General features: G+C 40.1%; 1 protein-coding gene and 1 long non-coding RNA gene across 8 annotated transcripts in view; one reads left to right on the top strand and one right to left on the bottom strand.

The window, feature by feature from the left end:
- SHPRH (SNF2 histone linker PHD RING helicase) overlaps positions 1-320 on the bottom strand; it is a 98,138-nt gene extending 97,818 nt beyond the window's left edge. For 6 of the 7 annotated variants that reach the window (XR_007923169.2, XR_011388945.1, XM_051855282.2 and 3 more), the window contains exon 1: positions 80-320. The gene's annotated coding sequence lies outside the window, so the exon portion shown is untranslated. The remainder of the gene's footprint in view (positions 1-79) is intronic. The other variant, XM_051855285.2, reaches the window with a different exon arrangement.
- Positions 318-15,411, top strand: LOC127493127 (uncharacterized). The gene is made up of 4 exons (XR_011388946.1): positions 318-491; positions 1,648-1,805; positions 6,592-6,707; positions 15,215-15,411. It is a non-coding gene; the product is annotated as an uncharacterized lncRNA (long non-coding RNA).
- The last annotated feature ends 1,607 nt before the right edge of the window (positions 15,412-17,018 follow it).

The following is a 17,018-nucleotide window of genomic DNA, read 5'->3' as shown; positions in this document are numbered from 1 at the left end:
CCTCCGGGGCCCGGAGAGGCCGGAGACGTCTTCCTCCCCCGACCTCTGACCTCTGACCCTCCATCACCCAAGCGCTCACCCAAGCTGCTTCTCCAAATACTTGAGTGGGTGTGCACCGGGTCCGGAACCCGCTAATGCTCCCTCAGAGTCCAGGCATTCATTCGCTACGCACGGAGCATCCGCCCTATGTGGGCACGCGCGTTGTGTGTTGTGTTGTGGCCTCCGGGGGCCCAGAAGCCACAGCGCTTAGCTGCCGGGCGCGCGCAGGAGCGTGAGGTCAAGGTGAACGCGCACGTCGGGCGCCCCGCCCCTTTCCTCCCTTCTCGGCTTCTAGAGCCTCTTTTGCGCAAGTACAGTTGGAGTCTCGCGATAGCTATGCCGCACATTAATGAAGACAGGATTGGCTGACGTCCAGAAGAAAGAGGCGGGACAGTAAGCAAATATAGGCAGCATCGCAGGGGCGGGGTTCTGCTTGCCGCCGGAAGCAAGAGGTAGTTAAATCATTTGTATATTTAGTAAGAAAGCAGAAAAGAATTCTCCAGAACTTATCTACTTAATTACTTCAAGAAAGAAGTGACTTATTAGGTGCGAATGAAGCATGCCTCTCTTAAAAAACATTTGTTAAGATTTACGAAGGAAATGTGAGGAAATATTTTTAAATAAGAATTCTGCTGAAGCTAGCCTTCCATCATCTTAGTTTTAAAGTTTCTGTTTTCTCCTCCCACCTCTTACAGAAGGAAACTTTCGCTTAGTTAACTTTGGTATAACTCTGGAAGGTTTTACAAAAGCCTGTAAATTAACTTCCGGGAAATATTAGGCAGTCAGTCAGTGAGTGTGTACCTAATAAGGACTCAACATTTATACTTTGGCGCGGGGCGTCTCAGATGTGTGTGATTCCAGAAGAGCTAAAGTAACTGCTTGCCTAACACGACCTCCTGTGCTGTGGAAACAATCTAGAGGAGCCCTTTTCCTGCTTATCACAGACCCCAACAGCCTGAAAGACTCTATTTACATAATCTAAAACCTGTCAAACTAGACAAATCAATTGCACTATCCAAAGTTTCATGAGACAAGTTTGGAAAACTGCTAACGCTGTGACAGTGGACAAGCAGGATTCTTCTTCATTAAGGAATTGATCATTTCCCCAAATACATGATGCAATGAAACCTTTGTTCCACGGTGTGATAAGGAACTGGGTATTTAAACAAATATTATGCTAAAAAATGTTATCCTTGATAGCTTTATCACTTCTCACCATTGGAGGAGTGAAGTGGGCTCATGGATTGTCTGAAATATTTGGCTTCTGATGACAGGCAGAAATAGTTAAAAAAAAATAGCACAGCATCTTTATTCACCTGGCTTGGGGTTACTTACAGACATAATTTCGTTAACACTGTGCAGGATATTAAACTGCAGATCAAATTGCAAATTCTGTGATGTGATTGCATTATAGACATAGAATTCTAGGCTCTACCTTCCAGTGGTTACAATGAAACAAAATTCTCCCTTATGTTCAATCTGGTATTTGCCAACTACCCTGTACATCCATTGAGAAATTTCCCTATGGAAGAATGTTTTTCAGGTTTAGAATTACCAGAGCTCATTTCAGAAATCATGGTTCACTTTTGCATTTTGGCTCTATGGCAGCTCCCAACTGTGAAACACCTGTTCACCTCAGCAACATTGAATTCATCCACCTGTTAGATACTAGAAATCTGATGACATTCTGCAAATGAGATCAACTGATTGGACCTAAGTAGATCACTGTCCATACAGGTCGACTGCTTCTTCTTGAAAGTATAAAGGTGAGGGCAGTCACACCACTTGATCCCTTACAAGGTCTCACTTATAAGATCTCCAGGTCTATTTCCTTTTGAAGACAGTATCTTTATTCTAGCCATGCCCTTATCTTGGGCCTGGTCATTTATTTTACAAATGAAGTTGTTCTTAAGAGTAAGTAGGTGAATTAATGCAAATTTAACCTGCTTTGGGGACGTAAACAGGATAACATGATTTACCAATGTAGAATTTCATGTTTTGCAAAAAACTCTTACATTTTTGATTTTCATTTGATTTCTAGAACAATAATGGAGTGAGATTTTTTTCATTTCCTTTTTATGAAAAACAAGCTGAGATTCTCAGATATTCAGTGATTTGCAACAGTTGAGCTCCAAGAGAACAGGAGTACCTAAAATCCCTCTGTCAAAGCTGTTGCCCTGTTTTTCTAAATCATGTAATCTAGCAAATAAAATGAACAAGTTAGTCATGAAACTCACTAGGCTAGCATGGGCAAAATGAAATCCAGACAGCTATACTTGTTTGATTACACAGGATTGTTGTGTATCTGTTACAGAACCATGATGAGTACAGAACCATGATGAGTCCTTTTGCCCACACATGAGAAAGCCAAACACTGGGATCAGTGTCCTTTGAGAAGAAAAAGTTTGTCACAAGGTGGCTAAGCAAGGAGTCAGGAGTAATGATCAAATCTGACTCCCAGGGTGGCTTGAGCAAGGTATTTATTGGGAAGGAAGCAAGAGATGGAGATGGAACATGGGAGTTCACTGACTGACTAAAACAGATGTGTTCTTGGTTCTTCTATGCCAAGTGTGGTTTAGCTACATGCCTCTTCATGCATTGCATGTTAAAAATGATGGCTTTATCATATCCAGCAGGTGATAGGGGAGGGATTTTAGCACAAGTTTCAGCAGTTCATCCAGTGTTCAGTGGCCTGTGTGCCATTTACCATACCATGGTTCTGGCTGGTTTTGGCCAGTTTTATCTGAGAGTCCCAACAAGGCAATTTGCTGCTCTGTAGGATAAGCTCCAAGTTTAAGATAGTTCTCTGTTTCTTAACCCTATAGGATACAGTTTATATCAGCAATAGAGATCATTCAGGGTTAATACTGTTTTCCCACTAAGAAAAATCATTACAAAAATTGTATGAGAATTTATTCCATATTCTACCTACTTTTTCCTGCTTTCAAGAAATTAAGTAGGTGGCCACCTAGTCTGGGAGAGTATTGCCAAAGACAACTCTCTGTTGCTACTTCCTATACTTTTGGGATTCTTTCCCTCTTTCTGACAAATTGAAAATAATAGGACCAAGGTCACTGTTGCAGATTGAATTTCAGTATTCAAAGCCTTTGTTAAAATGTGTGTTGTAATAACAGAAAATAGAGAGGAAACGTGGCTCAGGAAAATTGGTGCTAGCAGGAGTGGTATAAGGTCTACAAACAACCAGTGGTGACAGGAAATATACATCCTTTGCAGGAGCATGAGCACGATACATCAGGAGGCAGGAGGTATGTGAACTGAATACAAATCTTCACGTTTGTAACTTCACAGCTTTTCCTCAGGCTTGCCCTAAATCATTTTAATTGTTAACTTTCAAATTTATTTTTCCATGGTGATTTACAGGTTGGACTTATTTCAAAGTCCAAAGTTTGTTCTATCTCCCCTGCTGGAAGCTCAACCTGCAGACTGAAATCTCAAGCTGTGCCCCTTCTGCCTCTCCTACTTTCTATTGCAAAATTTGTAATCAGAACAGAAAATGTTACACTGGACTTGGATTTATGACACAAGCGGAAAGTGATTCATTATTTCTTATTGTTAATTTTGACCATGGACAAAGTAATAATTTAAGTTTAATACTTAATCTTTAAGTTAAATAAAAAAGGGAAAGGTTGAAGGTGAGTCTTCTGGATAAGAAAAGATGTGAGATTATATTCAGTGCTTATCAGTGGAGATAAATGTCTGTATGTTGCCCTCTTACCCCTTACTCCCACTCCTGTAACCATCACTCCCCCCACAAGGCATATTTTTTTCCAATTTTATTAGTGTGGCCTCAGGCATTAAGGAATAAGAATATTGTAGATGAATCCATTGATGCTCATGACTCAATAATATTGATTATGCAGTTTGGAGACCTATAAGTAAAATGGCCTTTGAATATTGAAGGAATAACTATCCAGTGTCATTTTAATATAGAATAGTTGCATGACACTTCCAGAATTAAGCTAAAGCCTCAAAGAAGTTTTATAATGGCATTGTTAGCATAAAATGATGCTTACTGGAGAAGGAAGCACTTTCCAAACCTTCTATCCACTGGCAGGGAAACACCATGCTCACATTTAAGCATTAGTGTGTTGCTTAGATTTGTTCTTGAGACAATGACAAAGTTAGATCTGAGCTCCTTTAAAACCCTCTTAAATATCTGAACTCTCCACTGAAGCCTGAAATAAACTTAAATTCATAAATAACTTAAATACTACACAAGAGTAGTATATTTTGATTAACAGTTATATCCATATTCCATAATGCCCCTTATCTTATCAATGAGCTCCTGGGAGTTTGTTTTAGAAAAGTAAAAACAAACCATCTCATATCTCAAAGAAATCTGTTGAGACTAACTCAAAGACAGATGTTTGGCGACACTAGAGAAGATGACCTCTGACTTATGCCCTAATTGATTCTTAGATAGTTAAAAAGCTATCTCATAAATCAAATTCTCATTTCCAGTAAATATAAGGTTATAACTGGGAACTTCACCAATCCAAGTCCATTTCATAACTTTTTTTTTTTTTTGATAGGCAGAGTTAGACAGTGAGAGAGACAGAGAGAAAGGTCTTCCTTTTTCCATTGGTTCACCCCCCAAGTAGCTGCTATGGCCTGCGCGTTGTGGCCTTCGCATTGTGCTGATCCGAAGCCAGGAGCCAGGTGCTTCCTCCTGGTCTCCCATGGGGTGCGGCGCCCAAGCACTTGGGCCATCCTCCACTGCACTCCCAGGCCACAGTGGAGAGCTGGACTGGAAGAGGAGCAACCAGGACAGAATCCGGCACCCCAACCGGGACTAGAACCCGGGGTGCTGGCGCCACAGGCGGAGGATTAGCCTACTGAGCTGCGGCGCCAGCCTAATAACTTTAACATATAAACATTACCATGAAAATAGAAAATAAAATACAAATGCATAATAAAACTCTTAATTAGTTAAATTGTGAATGATATTTTGATAACATTTTCATTGTTGACTAAAATGTCTCAAATACCTCAAGAGTTTAAAGAAGTTTTCACTGAAAATCTTTTTGATAAGTCCTTCAGAACTGAGTATTTTTAGACATTCTTCATTTTTCTATAGTCGTTTAGTGATATCTGTCTAAGAAATGTTACTGTTAAAATTTCTGTAGGCAACAAGTGGTAAATCTTGCGGCTGTTTCTTCGTGTCATAAAATTCAAATGATTCCTTAATCTAAATGCAGTTATGGGGCAAGCATTTGGTTGAGATGCCACTTAAGACATCTCATATCAGAGTGCCTGGGTTTGCATCCTAGCTCTTTTTCCCATTTTAACTTCTTGTCAGTGTGCACCCTGGGAAGCAACATAAAATGATTCAAGTATTTGGTCCTTATAATCCACATGGAGAACCTGGTTTGGGTGCCCAGCTCCTGGCTTTGGCCCGGCCCAACCCTTGCTATTGCAGCCCTTTGGGGAGTGAACCAGCAGATAGGAGATCTCTCTGTCCCTCAAATTAAATAAATATTTTAAAAAATGCAGTTCTAGGCTGAGTTTGCTGAAACTTCATTGGATGCCCATGCCTCTAAGTATTCTCATTGATTATAACTGTAAATCAGTCAGCATTTTATTTGTAATATGTCTTCAGCGAGGGGGAAGGGGTTCTCCTTTATTATGAAGAAGGGTATAATAGAATAAAATTAATTATATCACTATATTGGCTTTTTCAATATCCATGCAACTTGAGGGTCCTATATAGGCAAACCTTACACAACAGAATATTAAGGGAAAAAATAGGTACCACAAACATTTCTTCAGTTTCTTTCATTCAAAGCCATGCCAAGAAGAAATCTGTTTAAGGCTTTGCTCTTCCCTTTTACTAAGTGTGGAATAGAATTTTGGGCAAATTTTTTACTTGCAACAGTCACTTTTCTTATTTGTATAATGAGAATAATAATAACCTCTCCATCTACCTTAGAGAAGTCAGGTTGTATTGACATGATATAACCTCAGGATACAAAGTTATTTTTAATGTACCCACATATATGTGTAATAGTGGAATCCTACTGGGAACATGCTACTTCTTAATGTCTCTGGATTTGGAAATGGAATTATTAAAGAATTTCTCACTCTTCCTCCAATTAACATTACAAAGGAATTATTCTTATTAATTTTCATTGACTTTCAGAAGATGACTATTTTATGGGAACAATACTGATCTTTTTTAGATTTATTTATTTATTTAAAAGAGTTATGAAGAGAGGGGGAGACAGTGAGAGAGATCTTTCATTTGCTGGTTCACTCCCCAGATGGCTGCAAGGGCCTGGAACCAGGCCATGCCAAAGCCAGGAACCAGGAGATTCTCCCAGTTTCCCAAATAGATGGTAGGGGCCCAAGCACTTGGACGATCCTCTGCTGCTTTTTCAGTTAACAAGGAGTTGGATCAGAAGTAGAGCAGCTGGGATTGGAACCAGCACCCATATGGGATGTTGGCATCTTGAGTGGTGGCTTATCCTGCCACACAAAAACACTGACCTTAATACTGATTTTTTGAAGTGGTATTTTTGTCTTGCTCTACAGGAGAAGAATATAATCAAGAACACAAATCAGAGATGATAAAACAAAGTCCAGTGAGAAGGCTATTAACAAATTATGTTTTACTGATGGGGTCCAGATTTCCAGGTGATACAGGCAAGGTAACACTTTCTATTTTTCCCAAATAATAATATAGAGGCTTTGGTACCTGAATTGTTCTTCTTCCCTGTGGCTACTACAACTATAACAACCAGATGTGATTTGAAGTAAAGGTGAGTTAACTGAAGAAGTGAAGGTTAAAGCAACTTCTTTAGGAGTAACATCACTTGGGGCTCTTCATTCTCTTAGAACTGAAGAAAAAATGCAGAGTGAGAATCTTGCCGAAGACAAGAAATTTCATCACAGTGTGTATCTATCTATCTATATAGATAGATGGATAGATAGATAGATAGATACATGACAATACTCCTAGCTAAGGGTGTGTTTCTCAATTTTCTGGTGGAAGTAATAAGACTTTTAAGACAGGTTTAAAATCATTGATCCAACACTTCCAGTTGTGTATTCTTGGGCAACTCATTTATTTATTTATTTATTTTTTTTGAGCATCAACTTAAAAAGTATAACAGGAATACAAACACCTTCTTTAAGGGCATTATGGACTGTACATACATTCTCTTATAAGGTGGGAATTATTTTCTGCAATTTACAGAGGACAAAATTGAAGGCAAAGCATTTTAAAAAGAAGGCATACTTCATGTTCTGCATTTTTCATCCTTAGGACTAATGATATTGAGGGTCAGATAATTTGTTACTGGGAGTCAGCTTGTGCACTGTAGGATGTTTAGGAACATCCTTAATGTCCCCTCATTAATTCTGCTACCAATCCCCTGCCATAGTCACAGCACCCAAATGCCCCCAGACGTTGCTGGATATTCTTGGAGGAACAAAATCACCTCTGGTTCAGAATCAGTGAAATGGACACTAATGTTGTCTCTCTGTGCCCTCAGAGTCTACTCATTTACCTTGAAGACAGTAGATGTTTAATAAATGTTTGTGTTAATGTAAGTATTTGCAAATGGGTTTTGTTGGCAAGTCAATACCATTGAAAGCCATGGACTTTCAAAGTTTCATCTTTGGGTAGAATATTGCATTCAGATGCTTTGGCATAATGCTTACTATTAATTTAAATAAAATTTGTCTAAATTGCACTTACCTTTTCTAAACAGATGGACCCCAGCCAAGTGACTAACTTGAAAAATGAAATGAGTTTATTTACTCTTTTTATGTATTTTTGTTGTGTGTATCCTAAAGTTTCATATTACTGACTTTATTGAATTACAGATATTGGGATGATTAATTTTCTTTGTATCAGCCAGTACCAATGCCAGTCCGTACAGTATGTTGGATTTCTATGACATGACATTATTTATATATTTCCTTTTCATATGCTATTTTAATTACTGAATGTAAAGTTTCTGTGAAGCTGGTAGGTTTTAAAAATGGCCCTAAATCATTATATGCTTTTGATTGAATTAATTTATGTTGGCTGGGAGAGACATGATTGATTCAGTATTTAAAAATTAGGGAAACCATATGAAGGATTTGCATATATTGGAAATGATAAAATACCATGTTGTCCTGAATTTGAAAAAATACATTGAAAAATTGTTACAATTTATTCAAACAAATGCTATGAAAAATATAACTGACCAATAACTACTAACAGAACTTTTACTTCTGTGACAGTAAATTTAGTAGAATTGTCAAAAGCTATAGAAATGATCTTTCCTAAAATTTAAATTTTGCTTCAGTCTCTGACTTGATTCTAGAATAGTTTGCTTTGGGGGTTTCTCAAAGGAGGAGATAGAGTTCCTGGCAAGCAGGGGCGCACAGTATATTTGTTTCTTGTACTCTTCTACTCTCTGTTATTGATCCCTCATTCCCAGTGTCCTACTGGGCACCAAATTTTGACCTTTGGACCTCCATCCTTACTGCCGTAACCCTAGTTCATATCATCTTCGTTCATATCCCCCTAGAGTACTACGTGTTCTTCAGTGATCCCTCTGCCTCAAGTTGCTTCCCACATCAGTGTTCTCTTTTGAAAGCATAGTTGTTTAAATTATTTCTTTGGCTTAATAGTATTCAGTGGTTCCTTATTTTCCTTCAAAAGAAAATCTAAATTCTAGCATAATCAGTCATGCATTGCCTGGTCTGGCCTCTAGCTTCCTTGTCTCACACCACATTCTTGAATTGCCAGCAGAAGTCATACAGATCATTCCAGCACCATTGTCTCTCCCCTCCAGGTACATGCACATACTTCTCCGTCTTTGTAGAATTCCACCCTGATTCTGGCCAGCTCATTTCTGTTCAGTCCTTCCAAACTCAACTAGCTATTATTTTGGTCTGTCTTGCTTTGACTTTTCTGGTCCTCTTTTGCTTTCTCACAGTCTCCTATCTGTGTGCTTATAATGACATTTTTGGCACTATCCTATAATTGGCTATTTTCTTATACATCTCTTCCTTACTAGATTATGAGCTCCTGAGAGCCGGAAGTATTTCTTATTTCTCACTGAGCACTGATTACTAGAGAGCCAACTCAGTCAGCAAATTATTTTTTCTTTGTTCTTGGTTAGCATCAGAGTAAATATTTATCCTTAGCTCAAGATGTTCCACTTGATTTTCTGGATTCCGGAGGTTGATGTCAAGGATGGTAAAAATGATTCTTATTGTATTGGGTGATTTCACCTTTGTGTATAAGAATTGCCTGTTAGAGGTGCTTGCTGTGTGGATCTGCCAAAATTATGCTACAGGTCTAGCTGACTGCCCTCTGCAAAGACATTATTCATCTCAAAGTAGAAATATGAGCATTCTCAAAGACAGCACTATCCAATAGAAATATAACCTGACCTACATTTGTCATTTAGAATTTCTCATAACCACATTAAAGAGTAAAAAAAATGCAGGTGAAATTGATTTTTCTAATGCACTTTAACTAGCTCATTATAGTCAGAATATTTTCATTGTGGGGCTGGCCTTATGGCATGGCAGGAAAATCTGCAGCCTGCAGCACCAGCATCCCATATGGGTGCCGATTCATGTACTGGCTGCATGGCTTCCAAACCAGCTCCCTGCTAATGGCCTGAGAAAAGCAGCAGAGGACGGCCCAAGTCCTTGGGCCCCAACCACCGATGTGGGAGACCCGGATGAAACTCCTGGCCCCTGGCTTTGCCCTAGCTCAGCCCTGGCCACTGGGGCCTCTCGAGGAGTAACCAGCAGATGGAAGATCTCCCTGTCTCTCTGTCTCTCCCTCTCTCTATAACTCTGCCTTTCAAATAAATAAATATTTTTAAAAATTTGTCATTGTGACATATAACTAATATAAAAATACTTAATGAAATATTTTATACTCTTGTTTTTTTTTCTTTTTCTTTTTCTTTAGTAAATATAAATTTCCAAAGTACAGTTTATGGATTACAATGGCTTCCCCCTCCCCATAATTTCCCTCCTCCTTGAACCCCTCCCATCACCCGCTCCCTATCCCATTCCATTCACATCAAGATTAATTTTTAATTATCTTTATATACAGAAGATCTATTTAGTATATATTAAGTAAAGATTTCATCACTTTGCACCCACACAGAAACACAAAGTGTAAAATACTGTTTCAGTACTAGTTATAGCATTAATTCACATTGGACAACACATTAAGGACAGATCCCACATGATAAGGAAGTACACAGTGACTCCTGTTGTTGACTTAACAATTTGACACTCTTGTTTATGGTGTCAGTAATCTCCCTAGGCTCTAGTCATGAGTTGCCAAGGCTATGGAAGCCTTTTGAGGCCGGCGCCGCGGCTCACTAGGCTAATCCTCCGCCTTGCGGCGCCAGCACACCGGGTTCTAGTCCTGGTCGGGGCGCCGGATTCTGTCCAGGTTGTCCCTCTTCCAGGCCAGCTCTCTGCTGTGGCCAGGGAGTTCAGTGGAGGATGGCCCAAGTGCTTGGGCCCTGCACCCCATGGGAGACCAAGGAGAAGCACCTGGTTCCTGCCTTTAGATCAGCATGGTGCGCCGGCTGCAGCGCACCGGCTGCGGTGGCCATTGGAGGGTGAACCAATGGCAAAAAGGAAGACCTTTCTCTCTGTCTCTCTCTCTCACTGTCCACTCTGCCCGTCAAAAAAAAAAAAAAAAAAAAAAGCCTTTTGAGTTCGCCGACTTTGATCTTATTCCGACAGGGTCATAGTCAAAGTGGAAGTTCTCTCCTCCCTTCAGAGAAAGGTACCTCCTTCTTTTTTTTTTTTTTTTAACTTTCATTTAATGAATATAAATTTCCAAAGTACAGCAAATGGATTACAATGGCTCCCCCCCACTTCCCTCCCACCCGCAACCCTCCCCCTTTCCCACTCCCTCTCCCCTTCCATTCACATCAAGATTCATTTTCAATTCTCTTTATATACAGAAGGTCCATTTAGTGTATATTAAGTATAGATTTCATCAGTTTGCACCCACACAGAACATAAAGTATAAAATACTGTTTGAGTACTAGTTATAGTATTAATTCACATTGAACAACACATTAAGAACAGAGATCCTACATGAGGAGTAAGTGCACAGTGACTCCTGTTGTTGACTTAACAAATTGACACTCTTGTTTATCACCCTAGGGTGATTACTGATGCCATATACTCTTGTTTTTTATAACTTGATCTTTGAAATATAACATCTGTTTGTACTTAGAGTACACCTTAGTTTGTCACACTTCAAGATCTCAAGAGACACAGAGGGTTAGTAGCTACCATATTGGACAGTGTAGGTTTAGGAGCTTGAGTAGGCAATGCTTACTTAAAATAGGAATGCCAATATTTATTGGATTTTCCTTTAGGATTCTTGGTGATGCCCTGGTAGAATGTCTCTTTCCATAAAAGGGCCCACTAATGACCAGAAAGACTCAATATAGAACAATAATAAGAATGAAGATATATGTATGAATGGTCTGACAGATGTAGAAGATCTAAGGAAGCAAAATCCACACAGAAAATCTGAGGGCCAGATGGCCAGGCATAGTGCTTTCTAGACTGTGTGAGATGATAACAGAGATTCCAGGGAGAATGATTAAGTAGTTAAATATATCTGACAAATAATGAATTGAACAAGTGGAGCAGATTTTTCTTTCTGCATAATGTATGATACTTAGAAAAAAGAAATACATTTTGAAAGTTATACAAATAGGTCATGAATGTTGTTTTGTTTTTGTTTTTGTTTTTTAAACAACTAGTGTATTGACTGCGGAGGCAACAGGTATGCAGATGGCAAGGGGACACCAGAGATCCTTAGTGTTCTCCAGACACCACTGCCACACACCCTCCACCCCTCATTTTCTTCCTCTGAGGTGGGATGCAGCAAGCTCTCACCCTTTCCAGTGGCTTACCTCTCCCTCCTCTGTGCACCCCACTTAACCTTGACATGACAGAGCCCACCTAGCCTCCATGCAGAGCTAGGAGAAGCTTGGTTCAAACTAACCCTATTTCCCCCAGCTTTCAGTTCCTTCCTCCTTCCCATCTCTTGTTTAAATAAAGTACACATAAAGCAAGTGCAGCGGGTTCCTGGGAGAACAGACTCACCCCAGGGAGGGGACACTGATGGGGCCGGCAGAGGAACCTTAGACAAGTGCAGTGGGAACACAGGAGGATTGAACGTATTTCCTTCTCCCTCCTTGAGGCCATGAATGTGCTCATTTTTTTAAAAATTATGGTATTGTGGGGCCAGTGCTGTGGTGTAGCAGGTAAAGCTGCCTCCTGCAGTGCCAGCATCCTTAAAGGGCGCTGCCGGTTTGAGTCCCAGCTGCTCCACTTCTCATCCAGCTCTCTTCTGTGGCTTTGGAAATCAGTGAAAGATGGCCTAAGTGCTCAGGCCCCTACACTGAAGTGGGAGAACTGGAAGAAGCTCCTGGCTCCTGGCTTTGGATTGGCCCAGCTCTGGCCATTGCCACCATTTGGGGAGTGAACCAGCAGATGGAAGACACCTCTCTCCCTCTCTCTCTGCCTCTGCCTCTCTGTAACTCTGCCTTTCAAATAAGTAAATAAATCTTTAAAAAATTTAGGATAAAATCTCTCCCGAATGCCAACCCTATCCTATGCGCTGAGAGATGTGAATCATTCCAAACCCTATTACTGTATTGGAAAAGATCTTTCCAAATATACACTTATAAATGCATTTATGCACTTAGGAATACTTATACAATTAGAATTTTTTGTTGGCTCATATCTAATTGTGCTGCTAATTTTTTATACTTAGCAATATATCTTGGATTTCATATTAATTACACACACACATACACATACATGCACACAGGGTTTAGGCAGGAAATACAATGTAATTCAAATGATTCAAAGACTTTAGTGAAGGATCTTCCATAGACGGATGGGCAGGTTTGAGGGAGCTAAAATGGATGAGTGAACCATTTAGAGACTGGCAACAAGAGAGACTGCTAAAAGTCTTAGCTTGAAGGAAAGAGGGAAAGATGTAGTGTTACCTGAGACAGAGTCTCTCTCCTATCTTCTACTTGCACTTACACTTGGCTAAATAACAGGGAAAGCCAGTTTGCCAAGGGGGCCAGGTGAGGTAGTTTACAAGGTTCAATCTTCAGGGAACAGTGAAGGGCAAAGAAAGGCATAGAATATCTCTGGGGTGGAGAAGAAATGAATGGCAACCAGAATTCTTACTTCATTTGTTTTATTACTATATAACCTTTTGTGTACACATATGCCATAATTTATCCAAGAGTAATTTTACTCTTAATGGCTATTTAGGTTACTTATTTATTTTTAAGATTTATTTTATTTATTTGAAAGAATTCTACAGAGTGAGGTAGGAAAAGAGAAGCCTTCCATTCGCTGGTTCACTCCCCAAATGGCCGCAACAGCTGGAGCTGAGTCGATCTGAAGCCAGGAGCCAGGAGTTTCTTCCAGGTCTCCTATGTGGGTGCAAGGGTCCAAGGACTTGGGCCATCATCTGCTGCTTTCCCAGGCATATCAGCAAGGAGCTGGATTTGAAGTGGTGCAGCCGGGACTTGAACCGGCCCAATTTGGGATGCCAGCTCTGCTGGCCGGGGCTTTGACCCCCTGTACCACTGCACCAGCAGTTACTTCTAGTTTTTATTAAAAGTACTTCTATGATGGACTTTACCACATGGTATGTATTAATTTTACTTCTAATGGGTATTTAAATTGCTTCTAAGTTCCATTTTCATAAACACTGCTACAATGGACATTACTGTATGCCTCTTTTATAAACATGAATGTTTCTCTAGGGTAGACACAAATAATTGAAATTGCATTTCTCAAAGACTGTACACTATGAATTTTAATAGGTAGCTCTCATCATTGTCTTCTAAAGTTGCTATACCATTTATTCTCCAACTGTTAGTATGGGAAAGTACCTGTGTTCCCATTGAGTTGCAGATATTTGAGATCAAAGATTCTAGAGTTATTTGACTTTGGAAATTGTTTTTCTCCTATATTATAATTCTACTACAATTCTAGTAACATTTTGTTTACAGAATATATTTTGGGAAATATTGATCTACTGATTAGAACAGTCTTTGGAGCCATTCACTTGATTGCTGTGTGGTCTTGGTCAATTACTTCACTTTTCTGAACTTCACCTTCATGGCATTAATAATTATTTTTCAAGATTCTTGACAGGATTAAAGGCACCTATGATAGTGTCTGGCTCACAGTAGAAACACAGAAGGTGGAAGCTAAAATGGGGAGGAAGGGGAGGATATGTTCTAACTGAATTTTTTAGAAGAATGATTTATTTGTTTATTTGAAAGGCAGAATTACAGGAAGAGTTAGAGCTCCTGGATTTTTTTTAACTTTTTTTTTTAAAGGCAGAATCCTTTAATTACTTTTTTTTTTTTTTTTGACAGGCAGAGTGGACAGTGAGAGAGAGAGACAGAGAGAAAGGTTCTTCCTTTTTCATTGGTTCACTCCCCAATGGCTGCTGCGGCCAGCGCACCGCGCTAATCCTAAGCCAGGAGCCAGGTGCTTCTCCTGGTCTCCCATGTGGGTACAGGGCCCAAGCACTTGGGCCATCCTCCACTGCCTTCCCGGGCCACAGCAGAGAGCTGGACTGGAAGAGGAGCAGCTGGGACAGAATCCGGCGCCCCAACTGGGACAGAATCCGGCGCCCCAACTGGGACTAGAACCCGGGGTGCCAGCGCCGCAGGTGGAGGATTAGCCTATTGAGCCGCAGCGCCAGCCGAGCTCCTGGATTTTAAGAAGTTTCTTTTGTTACTCTTAAGCTTTTCTACAAAGTTTCCCCTAAGGGCACAGAAATATTGGGAATGCCATGAAGTCCAGAAGGTATAGTCTTTGAAGCTGCCCAACACGACTTATGAAATGTACTTTTTCCTTTAAAAACATAGATATTATGTCAAAATCAGTCATTTTTTTAATATTTATTTGACTATCAAATGTTTTTGATTATCAAATAAAAGTTATTATTTTAGCTCTCAGTCTTTGGGCAAAATTTATGATTAAGAAGTCATGCCAGGCCTGTTTTATGGCATAGTAGGCTAAGCTTCCATCCCTCGCTGACATCTCATATGGGCACGGATTCGAGTCTCAGCTACTCCTCTTCTGATACAGCTCTCTGCTTATGGCCTAGGAAAGCAGTGGAAGATGGACCACATGCCTGGGCCGCTGCATCCGTGTGAGAAACCTGAAGGAAGCTCCTGGCTCAGTTCCTGACTTCGGATTGGCTTAGTTCCAGCTGTTGCAGCCATTTGGGGAATGAACCAGCAGATGAAGACCTTTCTCTCTGTCTCTCCCTCTCTCTGTCTGTAACTCTACCTCTCAAATAAATACATTTTAAAAAATAAAGGAGACACGCCAAGGGACCTGCAATGCCAACATCCCATGTGGGTGCCGGTTCTTGTCCTAGCTGCTCCATTTCTGATCCAGTTCCCTGTTAATGGCCTTGGAAAAGCAGCAGAACATTGCCTAAGAATTTGGGCCCCTGCCACCCATGTGGGAGACCCAGATGAAGCTCCTGGCTCCTGGATTTGGTCTGGCCCACCCCTGGACATTGAGGCCATCTGGGGATGAAACAACAGATGGAAGATCTCTCTCTCACTCTCTCTCTCTCTGTCTCACTCTCTCCCTCTTTCTCCCTGTAACAATGACTTTCAAAATAAATATACTTTAAAAAAAAAAAAAAGAAGCATGACTTCTTAATCCTATAGTTTCAAAGAAACTTGTTATTTGTGCTACACGAGGAGCTCAGCAAGAAACGGTGCTGCCTCATTCATTTAAAAATTACTTTTGAGCATGTATTAATTGTGGGGAACTGTGCTAGGAACCAGGTTTAAAGTGGTAAAATAGACAATTTTTTTTCCTTGTAAAACTTATAGTTTAATGCTGGCGCCATGGTTCACTAGGCTAATCCTCCGCCTGCGGAACCAGTACCCCAGGTTCTAGTCCCGGTCGGGTCGCCAGATTCTGTCCTGATTGTTTCTCTTCCAGTCCAGCTCTCTGCTGTGGCCTGGGAAGGCAGTGGAGGACAGCCCAAGTGCTTGGGCCCCTGCACCTGCAAGGGAGACCAGGAGGAAGCACCTGGCTCCTGGCTTCGGATTGGTGCAGCGCGCTGGCCGTAGTGGCCATTTGTGGGTGAACCAATGGAAGGAAGACCTTTCTCTCTGTCTCTCACTAACTCTGATTGTCAAAAAAAAAAAAAGTAAAAAAAAAAAATAAAAAAATAAAAAAACTTATAGTTTAGTGGCATAGACAGATGATAAACAAATAAATGCAGAAGGAAAATGATTACAGAGTATGAAATTTACTCCTAGGAATCATAAAAAATCTATGTAATAGATTGAAATGGTCCTATCTCAAGTAGGATGATTAAGACAGGCTTTTGTGAGGAATTATTTTAGCTGCATATGGTAGGATGAGAATGAGGAAGCCACCCTTGGACTTTGGGAATGAGCATTTTAGGTTAAAAAAAATAAAAATAAAAATAAAAAAATTAAAGATCAAGGGCTCCATGTGGAATATGTTCTAGGTACAGAAAGAAGACATGTTTATCTCATAGTGGGCATTTGGTATTGTCTTGTGAAATAAGAAAGGATCACTCTCTTTCTCTCTCTCTATGTCTCTCCCTCTCTCTCTCTCAGTAACTGACTTTCAAATAAATACATAAATCTTTAAAAAATAAAAGAAATTAGAAAGGAACAGAAGGAAGCTAGATCATGTAAGAATTTACAGATCACAGTGAAGCATATCAAATTTTTTTTGATATTCTGTATTTCATTTAGGACATCAAAATTGTTATTTTTTTTTTAAACTTTTATTTAATGAATATAAATTTCCAAAGTACAGCTTATGGGTTACAATGGCTTCCCCCCCATAACGTCCCTACCACCCGCAACCCTCCCCTTTCCCACTCCCTCTCCCCTTCCATTCACATCAAG

The sequence above is a fragment of the Oryctolagus cuniculus genome, chromosome 5 (genome assembly GCF_964237555.1).
Source record: "Oryctolagus cuniculus chromosome 5, mOryCun1.1, whole genome shotgun sequence".
Taxonomy (NCBI): domain Eukaryota; kingdom Metazoa; phylum Chordata; class Mammalia; order Lagomorpha; family Leporidae; genus Oryctolagus; species Oryctolagus cuniculus.
This window is presented reverse-complemented; position numbering and strand designations above follow the sequence as displayed.